Here is a 7,231-nt window from a genome sequence, read left to right on the forward strand (position 1 = left end):
TATAAAATCAAATATAAATAATGCTTATTATTTAATTATAGGATAAGTATATACACATACATAAAAGTATGCTGGTATTTATTAAGCAATTCATAAAACAAAGTAAAAATGTTATAAGGCAATATAAGATTTTATAACTCTTTAAAATATATTAGTATTATAATCAGTTATCTAAAATATTCTCACTTTAAATCTGAAATTCAGTCATAAAGAGAACAAACACAAAGCTATATAATGCAACCTTTGAACTCTGATCAAAATATTACTACCATGTAAAAACTGGCAAAAGAAATTTAAGTAGCTGGCTTTTTAATATTGGGGATTTTTAGAAATAATTGTCCCAAACATTCCCCCTAAAAACAGCCATTAATTTTTCATTTAGAAAGCTGTATCCATTACATTAAATCCAATCCGCTCCCACTGCTTCACAGTGAAAGTCTTGAATTATGCTTCAGGTCTGAGGTGTAGCTCAGTGGCACAGCACATGCACCAGAGGGAAAAAACTGTGTGCTCACATGTGGCGATTTAAATTTGAATTGAACAGCTAACAGACTTGCCTAAAGCTCTACTTTAATAATGTTACTAATGGATACTAATAATTTAATAATGTTACTAATGGATACTATAATGGACAAGCATAGTAAAGGAACATTTCTATCAACACAGAAAGTTCTACTGGGCAGCACCTGATCTAGAAAGCTTAGGAGACTCAGTAGTCCTTTAAAAAGTAACAGCCTAAATCAAGGCAGGGCAACTGAGTTCAAGAGAATGTTTCTAGATTAAAAAAATAATAATAAAACAAACCTATGGATTTGAGAAGCTTGAATGTGACAGAAAACTATATTGAGAAGTTGCTGAAGAATACAAACAGAGAGCTTTATACTTGAGAGCTGAACTAATGAAAAAGGCACTTTCACAAAAAATATTCCTCAAGAAAGTAATTCATCACAAGATTTGCCTAACAATTAAGACACTGCATATAAAGATTTCAAAAACATTGTGAAAAGGTTACGTTGGGAGGATGAGACCAAGTATGGATGTTAGAAGGTAGAACAAGACCCTTATCTTCACATTTAATAGAAAGAAAACCAGAGATAGTACTTAAAACTATATACCAACATATAGCAATAGAGCAAGTTATTTGAAAATGTGATCTTATGTAACATGAGAAACAGGTTATAAGTTTTAAAAAGTTAACCGCTGAGTGAGAGAAGGCAGAGAAAGGCTTGGAGCAGGGAATTGCTGTTTTCTATAAGAAGCCTCACATAACTGAAGTTCTCAAGCAGCCCAGTGGTGGCACACACCTGTAATCCCACCATTTGGGAAACAGGCAGGAAGATGGCCATGAGTTCAAGGACAGCCTGGACTACAAAGCAAATCCCCATCTCAAAAACCAAAACAAGAAAAAGTTTTCAACTACGTATATATTTTTATTATGTGCTACAGATTCATATGATTTGGGACTGTTTTTAAATGTCCAGAATTAAGACACACAAAGTTCCAAAGTTTTGATAAAATTTAAAATATGAACAAATAAACCTCTTTTAATTTCCACATTTTGCCCCAATTTGAGCTACTATCCTCTCTTCTGCTATACCACATACTCTACCTACTTTACTGATAGACTATCTCCATTTAACTGACTTATGACTTTTTTTTTTTAAAGTCAGTGCCTTGCTCTGTAATTCAAAATGGCCCTGAACTCACTATGTAGCCCAGGCTGGCCAAGAACTCATGGTGGCACTTCTCTGCCTCACCCATCCCAGTGCTGGAATTCCAGGTGTATGCCACACTACCTGGCTTTTTCTTCTTTAAACTCTCTGAGTCTTCTCAACTTTCCTATAGTGAGCATGAAATATTTTCATGCTTAAAAAAAAAAAAAAAAAGTAAATGAAGGAAAAGAATTAGTATCTGTCCTAAAAGGCCCATTTTAAGGTAATTTCTACCAAGAATTCTTGATTCTCTAGTCAGATGTGATTTCTTTCCCTTCTGAGGGCAGCTTTCCACTGCCTCCCCAGCTAACTTAAAAGTTCCTCTGAAGTCATGTCTATGAATATCAATTTTTTATTACTCACTGTACCCACAACACAACACTATGGATAAAACAGGGACTCCACAAATCATTTTAGTTTAAACACTGTGGTCAAAAACAAAAGCATACAACCACAAGCTAAACAAAACATCCAAGTCAAAATTCGGGTTCGCAAGTCAATTCTTTAAACATCTGAAGGCTGCTACCAAGCTCATTGATTCATCTTTTTCATAGTTGAAAAACTGTTCCTCATATGACATTTTGGCTCTTTTACAGTAGTTCCAATTCTACATTTTCAATTCAGGTAAAATTTATGGTCAACTAAAACTTTTTTATTGAGACAGGATCTTCCTATATAATTCAGGCTGGCCTTGAACTTGTTATGTAGCCCAGGCTGATCCTCTTGCCTCAGCCTCCACAGCACTATCATTACAGGCAAGTGCCACCACACCCAGCCTCAGCTAAAACTTTTAAGACTTTCTCAGGTTCACTGTGAGGCCATTGTGTGTGTGTGTGTGTGTAAGAAGGGTCTTGGGGGGGGGATATACATCCTTGTTTAGAATCAAGAGTATTAGAGTCCACACACAGTTGTATTTTGCCAAGATGTTCTGATGTTCCAATTTTGTTACTTAGCACTTGTCTCAGCTCTTCCACAATGTGATGTGCAGGTTTATCATAATTTCATCTAAAAGTAATTTTAAATACTAACCTTAAAACTGCAGGGTAAACACCAGACTACCATCCATCAAGAGACACTCAGAAGAATGCTAGTATTAGATGAAGATTGGACTTTGCAGGTCTTAAGATTTCTTCCCAATCTAATTTTAGTCTGTAACGTTTGTACTCTGATCAAAAACATCAAACTTCAGTAATTTTTCCATGCCACTAGTTACTCCAAACAGGGTGGTTCACCAGAATTCATCAGCTTTCCCAACACAAACCAACAAATGGCTGCCACTAAGCACTATTTAGCACTATTTTCTCCTTACAAGACTTACGAGTCTGATGTTTACCAAGTATAAATGAGCACAGAGAGCAACATCTACAGTAGAATCCTATAAACATCTGGGAGGCTGAAACAAGAGGGTTGTCTCAAGTTGCCTGGGCTACACAGTGAGTTCAAGACCACTCTGAACTACACAGTAAGACCCTGTCTCAACACACACACACACACACACACACACACACACAAAGGCCAAGTGTGATGGCAGATGTCTGTAATCACAGCACTCTAGAGGCTGAGGCAGGAGGATCACTGTGAGTTTGAGGTCAGCCTGGACTACCTAGTGAGTTCAAAGCCAGCCTAAAAGAGCAGCAAACTGTAGCTAAAGCAAACCAGATGCAAATATTAATACAGACTTTCTTTGCTGTTTATATCAATATGCTCATTGATGGGTATACTACTATATGGACTTAACAAAATCTGTTAAGTAGAAAATATTAAAAAAGAGAAAAATCAACAAAACCAAAAACTGATTCTCTGAAAAGATCAGTACTGGCAAACCTGCAGTTAGACTGACCAAGAAGCATAGGAGATAAATTATTAAAATCAGAGACAGGGCATTTTTACCTACTTCATAAAAACAAAGACAATTACAACTGAAATTTATAAACAATTGTATGCAGATAAATCAGCCAATACAGTAGAAATGGACCAAAGTCTTGAAATACAAACTAACAAACCCACTTAAAAGCTGAACAGCCATGACACTTATTTTACTAGTTTAAAAAAGCCATGCCCAGGTAACTTCACTGGTTAAATTCTACAAAACATTTACAGCAAAACTAACACTATTGTTCATAAATTTTCAAAAAACAGAAGAAAAAATTTTCACAACAAATTCTACAGCCCAATTATTACCCTTCTACCAAAACCAGACAAACATCTCCAGAAAATTACTTCTGCAAAATCTTTAACAAAATACTAACAACCTAAACTCTGCAACATCATAAATGCAAGATTGGTTTAGTGGTACAAAGAAAACCAATTAAAATAATACAGTACACCGTATTTATTTTTATAAAACAACTCTGCTCACACTAAATGTAAAAAGCGTTTAAATTTGCTTAAACGTTTAAAAAATAGTACAAAAGCAAAGAGTCACAACCATGGATACATTCCAGACGAACTGAGGCTACACAAAACTGTGAGCACAATGGAACTAACCAATTCCTCCTGCAGTTGTAAGAGCCATCACTGGGTCACAGGACACTAATATAAACAGCAGATCATGTAAAAATAAATCAATGCTAAATTTACTACAATGGAAAACTCTGTGATTCTGTGAGAGCATATCCCTATTCTTAGGATACACACACTGATAATTTTAGTATTGTTATATAATACAATAGATGCAACCTATACAAGGAGAGAAAGAAAATTGAAAAAATGTTAGGGGGCTGGGGATTTAGCTCAGCGGCAAAAAGCGCCTGCCTGGCAAGCGCAAGGTCGTGAGTTTGGTTCTCGGTACCGGAGAAAAAAAAAAAAAAAAAAAAAAAAAAAAAGTTAATGGGAAAATCTGGGTGAAAGAATTGTTTTAAATTACTTATGTACAAAAAGCTAAAATACCCATAATTTATGGAAATCTATTTTTTACTCTCTTTGCAAGACCAGTAAGACAGATACTACCATATGAAGATACGGGTTTCAGTTTTTAAAATTCTTTTAAGGACAATGAACAAGCCTATTTTATACTACTTAAAACGGATTATTAGATTAATTCTGCTAAGGAATAAAACAAAAATACAATTTTATTTTTCATAGCACAGCTCTGTAATTGTATCTCACTAATGTATATCCACTCACAGTCATATGGAGAATTTTGATTGTTCTTTAGTTTCTAAAAGCAAAAGACCATACAGGCTCAGTATCCTTTATCCTAAATGTCTGGGATCTGAAGTGTTTCAGATTCTTTTCGATTTAAGGGTATTTGAAATACAAAATCATGTGCTTGGGACCAAACTTAAGCAAGAAATTCATTTATATACACCTTACACACATAATCTGAAGGTAATTTGGGGCAAGATTTCAATTTTGTGCATAAAACAAAGTTTCAGGATGAGGAGTTTCCCACCTGTGGCCTCAAGTCAGCATTCAAAATGTTTGGATTTTGGAGCATTTCCTATTTTCAAATTAGGAATGCTCAAGCTGAATTTTGTTTGCCACATTCCACATATAACTTCAAAATTTCTCCTCCCATTCTCTCAACTGTACCTTCTACTATGTTTTCTCTATATGATTACCGAATACTCTAATTTCTGATTCAAAAGTTAATTAAATACTCACTGCACAGCATAAGCAGTATTACTGATACACGTACAGGCACTCCTCTGAAAACAGTGTGGTACAGTGCTGGGTATACAATACAAACAACTTACTAATATGTAGTTACTATATTTATGATTATAATACCAACTGTGCATTCTTAGTTCCTCTTCGAAAGAGAAACTCACCGTTCTACTACTCACTCTTTGACTTTAAGCACTAGCAGTGAGACACTACAGCAAATTCTAACTCCAAAACAGTGTGCTCATTCACTCACCTCCCTGCCGTTCCATCTACTGTTTTCAACTTGAAGTGTCCTCCTCTACCTCACACTCTCTTGCCTAAAATTGCCATCAGTCTACAGCAGTACCCTCTGGAATTAATGCAGTTGTACCCTACCTTCGTACACCTGTTTTTGGACATAATCCTACGTCTTTCTGCATTTATTGCTAAGTGATGATTATTTGTAGATCACCTTTTCTACTAAACTATGAGTTCCTTGATGGTACTCAGTCTCCAAAGTTTCGCATCGTGCTTAATAGCTTACACTTGCTAAATGCTTAGCATGTACTTGGTCAGCTACTGTCAAAGCGCTGTCACACTGACTCAGGTAATTCTTATTAAATTAGAATTACTAAACCCATTTTAAAGATGAACAAGAAAGGTGAATACTCATTTCTGAAGTATCAGAGTAAAACACGCACGCACACAGTGTCCAATTTTGACCAGGACATGTACTAGAGCTCCACTTTAACGTACTAGGTCACGCATGTCTACTACCCGCCGTCCCAACATCAACTGCATCACTATTAAGAAACCAGTGTTAAGAAACTTTTCAAGACGCCCGTCTCTCTGGCTCCAGATTAGCCAATTTAAATCTTGTCTGCTCCTTCTTAATCCACTTGTCTGTTCTTTTCTGTGGCAGATAAACTACCACAAATAATCTGCAAATCGTAGAAAAAGGTAACACTACTGTTAATTCTTTCAATTCATGTTCAGGACGGAGACTACGCGATGTAAGAGACTGAATTCTGGCCACAGGGTTCTCATAACTAAAAAATATCTAAAATAAAGGTTATTTATCCTTGTGGGGTCTCAAGTTCTCTCGCACGTAAAAGGAGGCTCCTTCCCCTATCGTCAATGAGTCCTTGGGGGACTGAAATGAGCTGCAAACCTGGAAGAACCGTGCCTGGCAGATAAGCCTCATCAAACGTTGCTGCTCAAACGCTGAGGGGTTTTTCACGGACAGAATAAAAACGAAGTACGTTTCCGCGACTCAGAAACCTGCTTCTAAATCTGTCCTACCTCCCGGCAGATACCTTTCACTATTTTGCTACCCAATTCTCAACTTCTGCAAAAATCATCTGCAACGGAACCCCTAGCTCACCGGAGGGCTTTTGGCCCAGCTTTCAAAATCCGGGATTTTTATCTGTTCTTCAGGGTGCAACCCAACCAAAGCTCATCTCCCCGACATCCCGTCCGCCCCGGCCACGCTCCCCGCCGCGCTTTCCGCACCCCGGGGCTTCGCCCGCTCCACCCGCCCGGCAGCCTGACTCAAGCTCCGGGGGCCCCCGCAGGGTCCTAGGCGTCTGAGGGCGGAGGCGCGTGCCCCGCTGTGCGCGAGCAAACGCGCACCCCGGGACAGACACCGGCACAGGCACCGCGCTGCGGCAGCAGAAAGTTACCGCGGCCGAGCCGCCGCCGCTCTGCAGCCGGGCAGTGCGGGACGCGAGGCCGGGCGGGGGCGTCCCGAGGCCGGAAGGGGAAGCGGCGGCGCCCCGCTCTCACCTCCTCCTCCTCCTGCTCGGCGTCCTCCTCCTCCTCCTTCTCCCCCCGGCGGAGCTGCGGGCCTCCCAGGGGTGACGCGGGGGCATCCGGGGCGTCGCCTCCTCCTTCCCTCCGCGCCAGGAGCGAGGCGCGCGGCCGAGGAGGGG

At 39.1% G+C, this 7,231-nt stretch overlaps 1 protein-coding gene across 1 annotated transcript in view; it reads right to left on the minus strand.

Moving 5' to 3' along the window:
• Positions 1–7,231, minus strand: part of Ccni (cyclin I) — a gene marked incomplete at its 5' end in the record, with an annotated part of 36,629 nt that extends 29,398 nt beyond the window's left edge. The window contains 1 exon segment of the mRNA XM_005388188.2: positions 7,086–7,231.

This window comes from Chinchilla lanigera, unplaced genomic scaffold, assembly GCF_000276665.1.
Source record: "Chinchilla lanigera isolate Chin_1 unplaced genomic scaffold, ChiLan1.0 scaffold00032, whole genome shotgun sequence".
Classification (NCBI taxonomy): Eukaryota; Metazoa; Chordata; class Mammalia; order Rodentia; family Chinchillidae; genus Chinchilla; species Chinchilla lanigera.